The following is a 19,766-nucleotide window of genomic DNA, read 5'->3' as shown; positions in this document are numbered from 1 at the left end:
TTAAAGTATGTATAAGATGGAACTTGTTTGCACAGAAATGGCTCGAACGAGGAAAGTCAATAAAATAAAACGTCTATTTGCGTAGTCCTTCTATCAAGATAATTTCTTTGCTTTGTTCAAATAAAAAGTATTAAAAAAAACAGGTTGAAGAAGAATTTATGCAATATATTTATTAAATACATTGATTAATCTCTTCAGGCGCATTAGCTTAAAAAAATAAAAATATGAAGTACTCGTTGTCGCCCGTAGTTTTAAGGGTTTCCGTTACGTATTAGGCATAAAAAGTAACCTATGTCTTTCTTAAAGCTTCTTATCAAATTTCATCAAATTCGCTTCAGTAGTTTAGCCATGAGAGGAATGATACTTTCGCATTTATAATATTAGTATAAAGGTGCTTAAAAAAATTATGATATCGGTCGTAACTTTTAACAGACAAATGTTCATTGTGTACAAGCGACATATAGATAGCAAACATAGCGATATTTTCTTTTATTGTTAATCCAGTGACAATGTAGAATTGAGATTATTGAAAAACTTTAAATTGGTTTTAATAATTTGTAGCGTATTTTTTTATGTCGTTTTTGAAGGGGGTGTTGATTTGAGAGACGACGTGAAAATTATGTTTTATTAGCCAATCTGTGTCGGTGAACTTCAGTATCTCTTGATGATGGGCTTGACGAAAAACCACTTAGCTCTAGCTAAACTTTTTATTGTATAAATGTCATAACTTCGTAGTTCTCAAGGTAAGTACTTAAGGTTAATATTTTCAAAGCTACGATCACTTTGGAGGTCGCTAATTTATCAATCTATAAAAAAAAGAGTTTGCGTCATTCTACGAGATAAATTATATATTTTAAAGTTATGACCATTGATTACTGATTCTTAGATACTTTTTCCGTGAGATTCTTGTACTGATTCGAAGTATTCTCTGATAAAAAATCACGACTCATGCACTGAGTAATTCGGCCCAAATACCATCGTTAATTAAACAATAATTTATTTTATTTTCATTAGTACAACCAACAGTAGATACAATATCACATCCAAAATAAAAAATAAACAATTACATTTCAAAATTATCAAGGTAAAAGTTCTACTACTTACAGGTAGTCTCACCATGCATTATCATATTACACAATGTAATTATCGAAAATATAAATTAAACATAAGCATAATAAAAAAAGCATTAAACTATTATATAATAAATAATAATTAATAAAACCAATAACATAAACCATATGATTAGAATTGAGCACAAATAAAATTCTTTATTTGATTGAATTGAGGGCGACTATCGTGACATATGTCTAAAGATGGTGATGTATAACAATGATAATCTCGATATGATTTTTTTTTTTTTTGAAAAAAATAAAAAATAAAAAAAATATTATTAAACAGAGTAGTTTATCACAAAACATGTTTCACTAAAGTTAAAAATATATTAAGCATATAAATGCGGTCATTAGCGTGCAAGCTACATATATCTTAAGCATAAAATGCCGTGTTAAATGCACATTTAATTGTCAAAGAAACTTGATTGATAAACATGCAGTATACAACACAAGAAAATGTTTCATTTTACATGAATATTGACTTAAGTTGAAGTTTAAACGTTCTGTTTTAAACGAGTTCAGTACACATTAATAGTTGCAAAGCGTAGAAAACTTTACGTTGACGCGAAACAATGTGTCTACGTTCAACTCGTTAGTTCATATTTAGTCTAATAGATGGCGTTGGCTACACGGAAACTAGCAGTTTTCTTGTTTTTATATTGGTTCATTTATTAAAAGTAGCTGCGATAGTTGAGACATTTACTCTTAAATAGTAATTACTTTGCTGCTTTCTATTTTATATGTTGGAAATAATTGTAAGTGATTTATTACTATACAGTTTATGATTGATTTGTATTGTTCGATTGAATCTTCGGCTTCAACTTCGATCACTTCGGCTTCGGTCAAATTAGGCGGAAATTTTCTACTAAGCGCCGAATCTTACCGAACTTTTACGATCACACCCCGGGTTGTGCATTGAGTTGCGCCAGCCGGACATCATTGCTAGTAATTAAAACAAAAAAGTTCGTACGCGCATTTGATTAACTAATGAATGTAGCGTTAATTAAGATGTGCTTGAGAACGCTAAGTACAAAAATTATGTAGTGAACTTCAGTTAATATTATTTTATATAGGTAAATTATTGTGAAACACTGATTGTCATTTATAATTTATATTGGAATGATTATTTTTCTTATTAAATTATTCTGAAATATACATCTAATTAAGAGTCAAGTTTTTACTTCTAAAGATATTGTCTGTTAGTCTAGTTTCATACTATTTGAGATAAAATAAAATTTATTGTGATTTTAAAATTACTTTTATTTAAATGAATATTCCCACAATTTGGAAGTGTTATTATTTCTAAAAAGTTATAAGGCGATTTTGATCAGCTCGTTAAGTTGTCTATATACAATCATCATACATATTTGGGTGTCTAGGCAATCTTAATTGAATTTCTTGTGGCGACAGTCGATATATCGACTTTCTTTCGGACCACATACAATCATATGTTTCAGTTTCCCATTGGCCTTTCGTTCAATAGTAGACAAAACCTCCCACTACTGGGCAAACGGCTCCTCTCTTCTTGATGTCTGGAGATTTTTCCACCACGCTATTTTGGCTGAATTAATGTCGCAGAATTTTATTTGGTACATAAAAGGTAACTTACGTTTGTTTCAATAATATTATTTACAAAAATTATGCATATGTTTCTTGCTATAATTTAAGCTTTCAAATTCACGTGTTCTAGTTACTGGACTAGTATTGCTCTAATATCCAAAAGTTTAATAATTCAATGATATTCCATATGTTTTATTAACAGCAATGTTAATGTTAAAATTATATCTTATTGGATAAACGCATTAGATAAAGTATAAACTGTTATATTAAAAAAATACAATTATTGCTCTAAGTAGGTAATTCGTCATTTGGTTTTTTATATAAGGGCTTCACCCTTTAGTTACGACATAAATTAAGCATAAAAAATAAGTCTCAAAGTACACACTACCATTGTCAAAAAAAAAAAAAATATTGATAAAAAAAAATAATTAATTATACTACCATGATTTAATTCGTCTTGTATGTTACATTAGCTAATTCACAATAGGCATCGTATTGGAATAAGCTCTAAGCCTGCTCGAGAGAATTGTTCGTATAAAAAAAATAAATAATAAATTTCGTTTTTTTCCAAATAATAAAAATATCTGTATAAATTCTTGCATGTCAACATTTCAAGTACATTCGTTTCGCTAAATATCCCCAAACAGAGTATTACGAAAGGGGCTGTTGTGGGATTGTAAAATGATATATTAAATCGGCCAACTCAGAACAGCTACCTACTGGAAGTGGTATTTGGAGACAGGTGTATTATTAAACATTTATTATTATTTAAGGGTTATTATTTAATACTAATATTATAAATTTGAGAGTAACTAGGTCTTGCCTTTGCAATGTTAAAACACTGAACTGATTAAGATTAAATTTGGTATGAAAATAGTAAAGAGTTCCAGGAAAGTAATTAGGCTTCTTTTTATTATCTTATAAAGTTTTATAAATTGATAACGGATAATGCCGTAGGTTCAGCTTTTTGTAAATAATTGCTAAATAATCAGTACTATATAAATACTTAAATTAGTTATATAACGAGTAAAAATTTACAGATACGCTAGACATACCTAGATAATAGAAAACTGCGCTGGTCCTAACTACTTGGTTACTAACCAAGACTGAGCTTAGCTGTTCAGAAAGGTAATAATAATAAATAGCACCAGCGACCTGGGTTCAATGCCATGGGATAATCTTTTGGATGGCGTATATTTTTTTAAATTTAATTTGTCTGCTTTGTTATATTTAAGTTTTTCATTTATTTTCATTCACATAATAAGAAATATTAATGTTTAATTTAATACAATATGAATACTATTTTAAGTATAAAAAACAGTAACTCAAATAATTTGAGTTTACTTTTCTGTAAAAAATCAAATTAATTCTTCATTTTTAACAAAGATTAAATTTGATATGAAACATAAAAATGTAACTAACCTATTATTATATATATATTTATATATATACACATATATTCTGTGCAAAGATTAGAGATAGATATGATTTCTTCAAAAAAAAAAAAGATATTCGTAATTGAATGAAACCTTCACTCAAATTGTAATAATTATATGTAAAAAAATATTTTTTTATGTAACGTTAAAACAAAAAGTTATTTTACCCATAAGTTATTTTTTCCTAATAGACTAGACACAATCAACTAGTCGTTAATATTGTATATAATTATAATTTATATATATGTATAAATACTTATATTGCAACGTCATATTGGCATCAAAAAAAAATTATTTATTGATTACTAATCCATATCAAGTAGTTCTAAGCAAAGTTTTTGTTGAGACATGTCTCAAGTATGTTATTTTCGAAATGAATTGAATGGTTTACTTTAAGACACCTGTTTGTTCAATATTCTAAATGGCTTTGTAATTTAAGCTCGAGTACTTAAAAACTGATGTCATTTTTGAAATATTTATGATCTGTGGTTGGGATAGTTTACGTCAGCACCCTAATACCTATTGCGAGCTCAACAAAGGCGTGAAAAATGGTTGCAAGTGAGACATGAAAGGGATAAAGGTGGTCCTTATCTCTGAAGATTCAACATCGCGTGCTGAGAACTGTTATTTTGGGGGAAGTATGTATTACATGCTTAAAATGGAATTCGTTAGGAACATATTTTCTTCGGTCTTAGTAATATAGGAAATCAGTTTATTTATACTAATGAGCTAAGAATATTTGTAGCTAGTATGTATAGATGTTAAGTACTTCAAATATATAAGATGAAATTTTTAATCTCACTAAAGTAGGGCAGTGCATTGAACTTAAATCAGTTCCACAGTTCTTGTTCTTATTCGTGGCTCAAGTCGCGTGTTCGTTGCCGTAGCGTGTCGTTATATTAACAGTCATTACAAAATTTCCCAATAATAAGCCTGAAACATTAGCCGCTGTCGGCTACACGAAAACAGAAATTAATAATGGGCCAACTTTGCGGTTGTGCCAGTTCACCATCTGCACAAAATGTTCGTAAATTTTTATATTCCTATCCCTCTATGAAGACTTAAATACGTAGACATTAGCCGCTCCGTTGGAAACCTTTATTAAATCAGAAGTTTTTCTGTACATTTGCCCGGAGGGCGGTGTGGGCTGATACATCAATGTGTCTATTAACGATGGCTGGAGCCATGTTTCTTCGTCCCGAGAGAGTCATTCTTTCATTTGCTTATTGAATTGAAATACGTTAAAAAGCTACTCGTTGATTCTAATGTATTGCATTCGAGTACTTTTGAGAAAGGGAACATTTCTAAGAAGACATTTAGGGATTAAATATATGGGGTTTTTCCTTTAACGTACAACATAAAATATGGTGAGTTGTGTAGAATGTTAATTCTTATGAGTGAGTTTTTAAGATAACTCTCTTTTAAGTAGAATTTGCTTTTAATATTACTTTTGTAATTCTCTGCCAATTACTCTTCGAGACCAGATGAAACATATACATATTTTATGTAAATTATTTTTTATTTTCTGATAGTTAAGTAATACGTTTTATTACTTCAGCGGTGGATGATAAATTATTACCTTTGTTAAAAGCGCGTTGGTGGGAATATAATTTAATATAATAGCACGTATGTCCATTTAAAAATAATATATTACGTAAATATATCATTCATATCTTAAGAATTACAGACCTGAGCTGATGGTCGTGTGGATAATACAAGCGATACTGAGAAGATTACGAGTTCAAATTCTGGCAACACTGAGTTTTCATGTGTATAATTCATCTTCTTCTGTTGAAGATAAACATCTTGGTATCTGCAAGCCTCTGATAATACTCTGCTAATGCATATCCAACTTGCTTCGGATAATCGCTTTGGAATCCAATTCCAAAGTTAAAATTTCCGAAATTGGGATATATTATACCTACATATTTACAATTTACAACTGATTACTTGCAAATAGTCAAAAACATAATAATCTAATATGTTCTGATCTTAACATTTTAATTAAGATTGGAGTTTTATTATCACTTGAAAAGATCTATCGAGATAAATGAGTCCCGTCCGAATATCACATAAAGTAAATTGGTTCAGTGCAATTTCGGTAATGCACGAGTTGGCTGGCGAATAAAGACGGAATTTTGATTGAAGGAAGCGAAGTACCAAGATATTTTAGTCTGTTACGGATTAGTTGGAGATTATTTTTCGAAGGAATTTTCGGTTAAGCACATACATGACACGAGATGAAAAGAAAAATAAGGTTTTTTATGGTAAAGCATTTTATTATTATACATCGTTACAAGAAAAACCTATTTGTTGTACATATTACATATTATTATAAAAAGATGAGGTAAGTTTGTTGTCGTTTATCACGCAAAAAATATTGAATACAATGGAAACATAAAAATAAAATCATTTAAGTGTAACAAATACCTAAAATGAGAACTTCGGAATTAACTTAAAGCGAGGTCGATGGTGTTCAGTATTCAATTAATTTTCCTATTTAATATTATCCCATTCCTAAATAATGTTACTGACGCAAGTTAAAGTGAATCGATAGTTCGATTTTCGTTAAATATCACGATTTGAGATCCCGAATTCGATCTTGTGTTTTAGAGGGTTGTGTGTATATATATAAGATGGTTTCTTGATCTTCAGAATAAAATGATTTTATGATTTCTAAACTAATTTTATCTCACTCGTGACAAAATTAAAAAAAAAGTTATATAATTTTAATAACATCATTTCGCTCTTATATTAACAATTCACTGCCTCAAAACTAGCTATATTATATCTATATCACTAGGTTCCGTATAACATGCTTCGTGGTTTTAGAACCTATAAGGCAATGATGACTGTTTTATTTTACTGATTCTATGGCTGCTGCAGTCGTAAATTACAAGAAAGGAAATGAGTTCAGCACGCCGGAAAGAGGAAAAAATGCTAATAAAATTGTACCTCCCGTTAATCTCAACCCTCACCCTCGACATTCTCAATTTGGTACAGATTTCAGAGTCCTAGGTCACCGGGAAAAATTATATTTCCGTCCATAATATTACTCTTTTAATAAAGGACCTGTAATAAATACCACATTGTACGGTTTATTATGAAATTGATTTACCTTACTCTATCCTCACCATTTCGTATTGTAAATGTAAAACATTAACAATTAAATTATTTATGCAAAATCTGGAATGAAAAATTAACTCATCCGCAGAAGTCGGCCGTCTGCAAACGTCACAGCACTCGGACGCCGTAAGTCTTAATCCCATTGGCAAAGCCAGGCTTATTTTTTTCAAGCGAGTGCTATCTCGCTTGCGTTTCCAGCCGTGACTTTGAATTTCGAGTTTAATTAAATGGAAACAAGAGAATGAAGGGTCTCTCTACACTTTGTTCCAATGGTTAGTTTTTATACCATTGTCGCGTATTCGTATATTTAAAAAGGTTGTTTATTCCGCGGTAAATTTATAGCCGATTCCTGTTCCGCTTTTTTCGAAATCTATTACGGTGTTCACACGAATTACTCGTACGTATCAGTGACAAACGTTCGGTTGAATCGCATCCAGTTCCTTTGTTTGTATTATAAAAATGTTTAAAAAAAAAAAACATTTCGGGAAAATAGACTTCGAAAATTTCGAAGATAGAATCAGTCGCGGCTGTGTCACTGGTAAATCAAAGTATGGTCTCTCGGGAGAGAGACACAGACTTAACTAAAATATGATAATAATCGACAGTTATTACAAATTTAAAAAAAAATAAATTATAAATCATTATTATCAGTTTTTATTAATCATGATATATTTTTTTGTATAAATTGAATAATAATATAATGTATTTAAGTTATATGTACACGAATACCAGACACAACAAAAACAGACGGCAATATAAATAAAACTGAACCACCTAACAATGAAAGAGCAAATCCCGCGGTAAATCCGGCCACAGTTTGTATGTCGACTCGTCCCAGCGTCAATTAGCTAACAGGTAGTGGGTACGACAGTAGGTGTCAAGTGTTGGTAATTAACTTCGAAATAGTCTATTGGCTTCGCATAGACAGTCGATGCGTGCGTCACAACACTAGGTTTAATTCCTTAGACTGAAACATTTACGTTTGCGGTGACTTAGTATATTATTTGTATTACTTACTATTACTCGCGGCTTCGCTCGCGTAGAATAAGAATATATTTACAAATTAACTTGAAATATAACGTTAATGTAAGAACTCTTTTTATATCACATTGGTGTGTATTTCAGCCCTTAGGGTAGAATATCCAGAAACGCTTACATGCAAATCAAGACATTTTTAATCAGTAGCCCAAAAATTAAATTTCATGCTTCTAACTTTAAAATGTCGATCTTCCGGACTATGCTACATACGATATGTTAACCCAGTTTCTCTCCTTAGGTGTAAAATATCCAGAAATGCTTAAATATCTATCTACTCATTTTTTATCAGTAGCTCAAAAATAAAGTTTCATGCTTCTAACTTCCAGACTGTCCTATATACGAAATGTCTACGTAATTTCTCTCCTTAGGCGTAAAATTGGAGCAGCGTGGTGGAATATGCTCCAAACCTTCTCCTCAAAGGGAGAGGAGGCCTTTAGCCCAGCAGTCGGAAAATTTACAGGCTGCTAATGTAATAATGTAATGTGAAAAAGGCGTAAAATATCCAAAAGCGCTTAAATGCGAATCAACTCATTTTTAATCGGTACCCCAAAAACAAAGTTTCATGTTTTTAACTTAAAAAATTACGGACTTCCATAAAATTTTTCAACTCTTATTTCATCCACTTAGTGGTAGAATATCAAAAATCACTAAAATTCGCATTTACTCGTTCTCATCCGTATACCAAAAATAAAGTTTCGTGTTTTTAACTTAATAAATGACTGACTCCCATAAAATCTTTCAACCCTTATTTCACCCCCTCAGTGGTAGATTATCTAGAAACGCTTAAATATGTATTTAGTCATTTTTAATCAGTATCCCAAAAATAAAGTGATGTCGAGATGGCCCAGTGGTTAGAACGCGTGCATCTTAACCGATGATTCGGGTTCAAACCCAGGCAGGCACCACTGAAATTTCATGTGCTTAATTTGTGTTTATAATTCATCTCGTGCTCGGCGGTGAAGGAAAACATCGTGAGGAAACATGCATGTGTCTAATTTCAACGAAATTCTGCCACATGTGTATTCCGCCAACCCGCATTGGAGCAGCGTGGTGGAATATGCTCCAAACCTTCTCCTCAAAGGAGAGGAGGCCTTTATCCCAGCAGTGGGACATTTATGGGCTGCTAATGCAATGCAAAGTTCATGTTTCTATCTTCAAAAATGACGAACTTTTATACAAACTTTCAATCCTTATTTCACCCCCGTAGGGGTAGAATAGGCAGAGACACTTAAATAAGTATCTACTCCTTTTAATCAGTATCCCAAAAATAAAGTTTCATGGTTCTAACTTAAAAAATAACGGACTTACATACAAACGTTCAACCCCTATTTTACCCCTTTAGGGGTAGAATTTCCAAAATTCACTCCTTAGCAGGTGTCATGATATGTTAGTTTATAAGTATACATATAAGTTTTAGCTTCTAGTTCTAAACAATACTTTCAAGAACTTACTATCATCCCCCTTTTCACCCCTTTATAGCCCTTTTTTCCAAATAAAAAGTAGCCTATGTCCTTTCTCAGGCTCTAGACTATTTGTTTAGCAAATTTCATTAAAATTGATCCAGTAGGTTTGGCGTGAAAGCGAGACAGACAGACAGACAGAGTTAATTTCGCATTTATAATATTAATATGGATTTTAGTAAAGTTTTTTTTAACTAACTTACCAACAGTGTTATAACAATAGATCGATTACTACGTAACAGTAAAGTATAAAAGATAAAAATATAAATATATAGTTAATAAATTATATGTATTTAAAAGTTACCAATTCTACCAATCAACATAGAGTTATTTTTGAAAAAAAAAAAAAATCTAGCAATGCCCTTAATAATTAAGGAATTACTAATATTCCTTTTTACCCCTCCTTTTAAGCTTATCACTTGTGTTAAGAGTGGGGACGACAATAGTTCCCCTTAAACTCAGTCAGGATCGATCCTGCGACTTTTTACATCGCTAGGCGGCCCGTAAATCATTGCGCTATTGAACCTTAAATGTTACATGTCACTGTAATACACTGTAATGTAACACAGACTACTCTTGGTATCGTCAACCTAGCCAATGACTTGGTTATAAGGCTGCAAAATGTTAGTGTTTATTTTATAGTAACAGCCTGTACTTTGGAATTTGGTTGCGTTTATACACCCGCGCTTTGTTAGAACATGTGAAACGTTGTTGCTTCGTTTGAGCTCCTATCCTATCGGATATCTGAGTCCTATCGGGTTGCTTGCCAATTTGGTTTATGAGAGGGAGAGATTTGCGAGTGTGCCTCTAATAGCGCACCGACTTATGCATTATGATTTAATATCTGATGCAGTTGGTCAATCTTCTTTCAGGAATCCCGGTGCCTCGGTGCCCGGTGTCAGAAAGACATCGCTTATTAGTTAACTAAGAGTGTTTTTAGGTTAACGCTCTTAATTGGACCCGTGTAAACCTGTTTTAAACTGAAAAGCACTGTTATGAAATTAAAAACAAAATATTGTAAAATTTCTTTAAAATAATAATTATAAAGTTATAGTTGTATATATGTAATTTAACAGGATTACACATATAATAAACGGTTTATCTTTGAAATCTTAACAAATTTTATTATAGCTTCTGTAGATTGGTACATTTCTATACAATGCTATCCTATTGATAATTATCATTTATTTGGTATTAATAAACAATATACTCACTTAGATTGTGGAGTCCTTGGTTCTGTCTCAGTTGGATTACTGTGATATTCTTTATGGCCCCTGCCTTTATAAAAAGACTGAAAGGAAAATACAGAGGATACAAAATTCTTGTCTAAGATTTTGTTACAATATACCTCGATATTCACATATTACACCTTATTTAAATTCCAAGAATATATTAAATATGAAAAATCGCCGTACACTTAAATTAAATAATATCACTTTCAACTTAAAATATCGTAAAATTCCCAATTATTTGGCGGATAAACTTAAATGGTCCGAAACAAATGAATCCAATTGTAGATTGAGTCGAGTTCCGCGACTAATACTGCCTAGACCACATTTGCAATCATTTAGAGGAAGTTTTCGCTTCGCAGCTTCAAAGTGTTGGAACGATATCCCACCTCCGATTAAGAACAGTACGTCTCAAAATAAATTTAAGGCACAATGCAAGCAATGGCTTCTATCAATGCAAAAGACGCAATGTGTCTGGACAAATGTGTGTAAATAAACCTAATATATTTAATTATTATTTTGATTGTAATTTATTAAAATATATATCGCTATTTACTTATACATTTTAAATATTATTATTTTTATTCAATATGAAATATTTTCCTTTTAATAGAATAAAAAAAAAAAAAAAACAAACCTCTCTGTTTTAATAATGCTTGCATGTTTTTTATTTTAGCCTATTGGGCGTGTAAATTGTATTCACTTTTATTATTTGGTAATTATGTCTTCGTTTACCTTTTACTGCAATTACTGTAACGTTTGTGTTGGCAGCATATATACAAGGCGTAGACTGAAAAGCAGCCTAGCTGAGACTACGACCTTTTCACCAAATCATCAAATCTCATATTGTTAACTTTTTTTTATGGTTTTGTACCTTAATTTTGTTTTTGTTTCTTCTTGGTGAATAAAGTTACTTATTATTATTATTATTATTATTATTATTAGAGTTATAGAATAAAACAATATATTTTTATAATAAAAAACAATTTCTTGCTATTTTTTTCTATGTATGTAAATGCTAGTCGGAAAAAATGGGCCATCTGGTGCTAAATTGTTAACAACGACCAAATACATTGGCGTTGACAAAAATATTAACTATTCCGTATATACACCAATGTGCCAACATTGGGAGCTAAGATGTTATGTCCTTTGTGCCTGTAGTTACACTGGCTCGCTTTGTTATGTATTTAATGAGAATGAAACAGAAATGATTCTTTACTTCGAAGATATACTAATAGTATGATCGACATAAATTTCCTTGCTATACAAGATATTTCATCTTCTTACCAAGATTCCATAGAGATTGGAGGAAATTGTTCAGACAAAACATGCGCTGTTTACATGGTCTATCTCTGCGACGGATCGGAATATTAAGGACGTTGACATATGGAATGAAATTCAATTTTCTATAGAATGTGATTTTTTATATACAGTTACCCCTTAAAATTTATAAATCAATATTACGATCTGTCATTGTGTATGAATAGGAATTTCGGGCCATAAAGAAGACGGATGTAAGATGCTCACATGAAGCTGAAATGATAATGTCGGAATGGACGTGTGGCGTGACAAGAATGAACAAGATAAGTTACGAGTATAGGAGAGAGCGAGTAAAAAATATGAACGGAAATAATTAATCGTGGTTTCGTATAAAATAAGTAATTAATGTAATTTGATAGAGTGTTAAATACGGGAATTGATGAACGGAAATAAGGAGAAAAATGAATTATTGTTTGAAAGATTGATATGAAATGGGTGTAGGTGGAGCTGATAGCTGACTGGAACGAATGAATGAGAAATACCGTACTAACCTCAAGCAACTTTTCCTTTGAATTAAACGGTAAAATACTGTAAATCTCAACATGACAGAATCACCATGTGCTTATAGAGTTTTAAAATTTATTTCGCACTCGTTGGTACGTGGCTGAACAAACGGGCCACCTGATGGTAAGTGGTCACCACTACCTATCAGTGACACCAGAAGATATTTTAACCATTCCTTACATCGCCATGTGCCATTAATCATGGGAACTAAAATTTTATGTCGCTTGCGCCTGTAAGTTTCCTAGATAATCATAACATTTTCATTATATTATGAATATATTTTTGTTTTATAATTTTTATTACATGTCACCCTTAATAAAGGGCTACAAGTTAAACACAGGCTGTGACAAAAGTGGCAGGGTAGAAAATTGCGAAAATCGCAATATCGTAACTCGGCTCTGAAAGCTCACACAAGGAAGAATGTAACGTAAACAAAGCGCCGTAGGTAAACAACTTGAGCCTCTCTTAATAGAATTTTGACGCGATGCCACCTTACTGCACCGTAAAGATACTTTACGTTGCTTATAAGCTCGGGAGGTAAACGAGCTTAACCGAGACAAGGTTTTACACTAAAGTACATTGAAATCATTTTGCTATTAAAAGTTATACACCGTAAAAATCTTAATTATTTATTTAGAATCTAGCTTATGACACTTCTTTAGCGACGAATTAGCTAACATTTAACATTACAGGGGTTCATTTTTTTTTATTGGACAACATCACTACTCTGATCCCAATGTAAGTAGTTAAAGCACTTGTGTTATGGAAATCAGAAGTAACGAGGGTACCACATACACCCAGACCTAAGACAACATAGAAAACTAATGAACTTTTTTTCTACTGACTCGGCCTGGAATCGAACCCGGGACCTTGGAGTGGCGTACCCATGAAAACTGTTGTACACACTATTCGACTACGGAGGTCAGTTAAAATAATATATATCCGTCCGGAGTATTGAAGCTCGATTCCAATTTTGTAACGATTGATTCGGCCGCTTCATTGTTAAAATGAAACAAATAGAACACTTTATTGTAAAATATACCACTTTTCTTTATCTTTTAGTTTGATGGTTTCCAGCCTTTTTATAAATAGACAACTAAACGTTACAGTACTTTGACTGACTGTGTAAGATAATTGTGGTTTAATCAATTGTCGATAAATCAATTTGAATTATTATTATTAAAATATATAAGCAATTAAAACGAATTATCTATCAATTTAAGTGCAGTTATTATAATGCAGTTTATGTTGCTCGTATAACCACAAAATGTTTAATGTTTTGTTATTAATTCATCATTATACCGCTTAGTAATAAAATTTGCAGTGAGCAATTATTTTGATTTGATGATTAATTATGTGTATACGAAAATTGAATTAAATTAATATCTTATAAGTGTTTATCTTTAAAAAAAAAAACGTTTTTACTTAATAGCAAAGACTCACACACACAAACATGCGGATATACACACACACTTTTAAATGTAACGTTTTAAATGTGTTTTAATAATAAAAAAGCTTTATACCATTTTATTTAAAATTATTATTTGTTTTTAATGTATTAATAACAAATATCGATACTTTTTAGTAACTTAACGTAACACGTTTAAGTTAACGATTACTAATTTGAAATAAATCGGAAGTGATTATTTCAAAATGGCTTTTCTATATGACAACAGACATATTACTCCTAGTAGTAACTTACGTAACTAGTACGTAACTTAAACACTTAGTAATATATTTGAAATTAAGGAATATAACAATTACAACTATTTAAAAAAATGTAAAATAAATAAATAACAGACCTTTCTGAACATATTTTCCAAATGATCAGCAGTGTGTGTCAACCACCCTTATGTTACAAGTAAAGTAAAAACCTTCTTATGTCACACTGCTGGGCAAACGCTTCCTCTAGCTTTTGAGGAGAAGGTTTGAAGCTTACTTCACCACGCTCCAATGCGGGTTGGTGGGATACAAGTAGCAGTTTCTCATCTGCCAGATACAGGTTTCCTCACGATATTTTTCTTATTACACGAATTATAAATACAAACTAAGTACGCGAGTTAAGTAGTACTTCCTCTTGATTTGAACTTAGAATGGCATCTTGTGACCACTGGCCTAAAGCGCTTCTTATGTTACGAGTTAAAGTCTATTTTGATATATATCAAAAATCACACGCTTCAAACGATAGTAGCACAAATCATCACAAATAATTTCACCACTTATTTCAACAGAGTTACACACTCACAACATTTAAAATTATAGCCATTTATGTTTATGAAGTAATACTCTAAAGTCGAATAGTATTTATTCAAGCATAAATTAATTGCTTAAAATGAAGTCGAATTTACCTATTTGTATTATAAAGCAATCAAGTTGACGTCAAAAGTATCTAATTAAATCGAAATTAATCTTCCTATATATAATGAATCAATATAATTATATAAATAACAGGAATAAATCATGACGATGACATGTATATTTTAATTTACAGTAATTCTGTGTTAACTTGGTGGTAAGGCTCCGTGCAAACCCAGGTAGGTAGAAAGGTACCACCCACTCATCAGATATTCTGCCGCCGAGCAACAATACTTGGTATTATTGTGTTCCGGTTTGAAGGGTGAGTGAGCCAGTGCAACTACAGGCACAAGGGACATAACATCTTAGTTCGCAATGTTGGTGGCGTATTGGCGAAATAAATGATGGTTAATATTTCTAACAGCGCTAATGTCTATGGGCGGTGGTGACCACTTAATCAGGTGGCCCATTTGCCGGTCCGCCTGCTTAGTTAACTTTGAGAAGGTATGTGTTTAAATTTTCAAGTGATAACTCTAAGCTTAAAATAATTGTAATTTCTTTTGAATTTTAATTTCATCATTTAAATTTTATTTCGTAAAATCCGACCGGCTTAAATCAACACTATCAGAATATGTATATCTCTCATGGACACTCACACATGTAATACTACAAAATACCAATCCAACACATCATTGATATGCCTATTATTGAATTCATTTTTTTAATAAAATGATGTAATTTTATGTAAATTACTTTTTTTAATATTTAAATCATAATTGTAAACATAAAATTGTAAATGCTGCTTATTGCAAATTAATTTACAATTATGGCTACATTAAAAAAATGAATAATGTATGGACCGTAAATGTATATTAATAATAAACTTGACAATGAGACATGATTCAATGAATGTTGAGATTTATTGGACTAGTTAGTGCTCGTCGTATTCAAAATCATTTATAATTTGTAACACATTTATATGTATTACCATTGTCAACGAGGCTCTTATCAATTTACTATTATTTGTCAAAGATATGTCGAAGTGGCCCATTGGATATTACTTGCTTACCTTTGTCGAAGATCGTGGATTGACATTCGGAAAAATACCACTTAACTCGTTGTGCTACTAGCATTCTTGCCACCAATCCACGCGGTCAAGATTTATACAGTAACTATTTTTAATTCATATTTGTATATATTTAAGCACTTAATATTATCAATTCTTATGTTAATAAATAATTTATTGTTCTAAATTTATAACTGTAAAAAAAAACTTAACTTGTTTTTATAATTTATCTCCTGTTCACCGGTTTAGTAAGATATGAGGAAATCAAACATCAAATCTGTGTGGTTGAATATCCAAGCCATCTCTTTAAGAAAAAGGACTCATAAGTAAGATATTTACGGACTGTTACAAATGGAATATAATTTAAGCAGATTTTGGAATGTTTTATAAGTACATAAAACACATGATGAAGTTCCAAGATTTTACACCCATCCCTAAATATGACTCAACTTTACGGGACTTCATTATTCATATTTCTTTCTTTTCCACCCTTTTTCTCCCTCGTAATCATTGCGTTCCTGTGTCGTGGTTGCGAATAAAAAGTTTCGAGTGGAGTAATAAAGGGGGAGATAAACAAGAGATTGCCACATTATTTAAATATTTAAAAATATTTATCAAATCTTTGCATCGTTAAGATTAAATTATAGCTTGCGAAGTTCCATTTTTTGGTTAATGTTTTTTTAATTTTTTTTTTAAATATCTTATGGCATTATATGTCTGTTCGTTTTTTAAAAAGTAATACTTTTTTTATTTAAGCATCTTCACTACTCGATTTAAAAAACGATTTTTTTGACAGTACTTTTCATCTCTGCATGACGGTGTTTGTGAGATATTTTTCAGGTCTGTCAGGCTCAAATCCATATAAATGAGTTGGATTCAAATATCAAGACACTTATACGCAAACGATTTTTGTTTTTAAAAATGATCATTACATGTTCATGGTTGTTTCTTGGAAAGTAGAATTTACACATGGATTCGATTTGGAGACTCTTGTATTATGTATCGGGACTTAAAAAAAATAGATATTATTGAAAATATGCTTTGTGTGGGAAGGATACAAATAGATTTGTGTGATTAGAGTACGAATATAGTTAATATTATAAAATTAAAAATATTCGTAGCATGTAATAGGGAGCTGTATTGTATCGAAGTGGGCTAGATCATGACCATTAATTCTATACCCAATATTTTCGCCTCTCTGGTCTAGGGGCTAACCTTGCACATTCCAAGCTCCCGGGTTCAACTCCCGCGCCGTTCCATTAGTTGTAACCCGAAGACTGGAAGTAGGCAGTGCTTGTACTCCTGCGCCTCGGAACGCACGTAAAGTCAGACAAGTAGATGTTAGATTAGAGCGCACTTATCACTTGGTAACTTATATCACTCATCATGTGCTCAGTTCTATTAAGTCTCCCTTGAGAATAGTCGGTCGATATCGTCTTCATTTCCCGACATGACACACATATAGTTATGTTTCAGTAATAATCTCTCGTGTTGTTAATTAATATACGTATTAATATAAAATGAGTGTATTTCATTGTTACGGCTATATTCGTAGTCATATTTTTGACTCTTTTCTACGTGAAATATGGATGTAAATTATTGCTACGACCTCGGAAGTTCTGGCAGTTTTCCATAATTTATAATGAGTTTTAATTTTACTGTTCATTACCATTATATGTCTGTTCGTACGTAAGAAATCATATGAATTTCTCGAATTTCATTTTCAATTTGGGCCAATTATCACTTTGTAAATATTTTTATTTATACAATTATTGACGTGGGTTTTATTATTCTGAACTATATTCTAAGAAGTTTGTTAAAAGTAGGTACTTCCTATCTCACTCGTGATCAAACCGACTTATAGTTATATACCATCTGTGTGTGCTTTATATGTTGTAATTATTATATATAAAATCATCTCATATATATTTCAGTACGTCTGAAATATAAAAGTGATTTTTTCATAATATTTGTTAGATAGACCCTGTATTGTCACGAATAAAAAAGGTGTAACAAAAATTTCAGGTCTATCCAGTGGATGAAAATGGTTTATAATTAAGTTGCAATACTTAATCCAAACATAATAACAGTTGAAGTCAAATTTAATATTTATTTTACTAAAAATAAACACATGATTTTATTAACCATACTTGTCATTTATTTTATATTTTCCTTTAATCAATATAATATTTTCCATAACCATCGATTTTATCGTTTTAATGAAGTTCAATGAAAGCTACCATTTTATTTCGTAGCATAATAAGAAGTATCGTATTCATGCAATTGTAAACAAAAAAAAATTATAGCGTTTAACAATAACATAACAAAAAAAAATGTATTAAAATAAAATTTAAAAAATTAAGAATGTTCGTAGAATCGTAGGGTTGGCGATATCTCTGACTGTATTTGCAGAGCAGAGAAACTTGCTTAAACTAAGAAATCAGTGGCCAACTCGTCTCAAGTGTGGTCGCAAAGCAATCAACTTCGCGGCAAGTTTGTTTCGACTGACTTGTGAAGTTGTAAAGCAATGCATTACGACTTCCTGACAGTGTACCTGTTTATTTTTATCTTTGTCACTTTTAGCTGACTTGACTTTTCTTTCTTGATATATTATTTATCTGTATATAAAATTAGCTCTGTAGTTTCGTTCGTGTGTACTAAGTAACATATGTTCACAGAGTTTATATATTTTTTTATTTTTAATAATAGAAGCACTGGCCAATCTATCTGCCAAAACAGTGATACCTTGTGATTAAGGTATTGGATTTTACTAAAAATGGTCGAAATCATCGCACAACTGGATCCATTTTTTTCCAGTGGTTTTTCCGAACCAACATGGCTTGGAAACCTTCGAGATAAGAGTTTAGTCATTCCTTAACGGCCTACCAGACTTCGGTGTTGCAGATGTCCCTCGGCGGTAGTAGTCACTTCGATCAGATGAACTTTTAGTAAGTTTTTAACAATTGCAATTTACTATTTTTAAATTGAAATGTATTGTTTTGTTAATGTAATAGTATTATCAGATATATGCAATATTTTAAAAGTTAATAAAAATAGCTGTTTTATCAATAGACAGTCATTTTACAGGTTATAAAAAATAAATATTTTAAAGCAACGACCTTTTTTTTTAATTTTTATCTAAAAATTATTTTCCAAATTCACGATTCACGGCGTCTATTGTTTTTTTATTGTAATACGCTTTTAACTTCAAATAAAAAAAAAAAACTTCTTAAATATAGAATGAAGAGAGTATTTCAATAATTACATATCATTTCATTTTTATAAATCGATTTCTTCTCGTTTTCGATATAAATTCTAAAACTTAGCTAGCTTTACTTTTACAATCCGTAAAGTGTATTTCACAATTAAAAATTCCCCTTTAAGAGCACGTTAGAATAAAGTGTATTTAAATTTAGATTTTGAATAACAGATTTTCACAAAATTCTAGTTATTAATAGAAACGGATGTGCTGATTCAACCGCGGCTATGATCATCATTAATCGAACAGATAATTTCGGTTGGCGTGCGAACGAAATAATTTAATGCAGCGTCACATTAAACGATAGTTTGTAAAGGATATTTGACTAACAGTCAGATATGATTATGCCGTTCTGTTTTTA

The sequence above is a fragment of the Vanessa atalanta genome, chromosome 13 (genome assembly GCF_905147765.1).
Source record: "Vanessa atalanta chromosome 13, ilVanAtal1.2, whole genome shotgun sequence".
NCBI lineage: Eukaryota > Metazoa > Arthropoda > Insecta > Lepidoptera > Nymphalidae > Vanessa > Vanessa atalanta.
The sequence above is the reverse complement of the archived record's forward strand: the minus strand, read 5'-3'. Positions refer to the sequence as shown.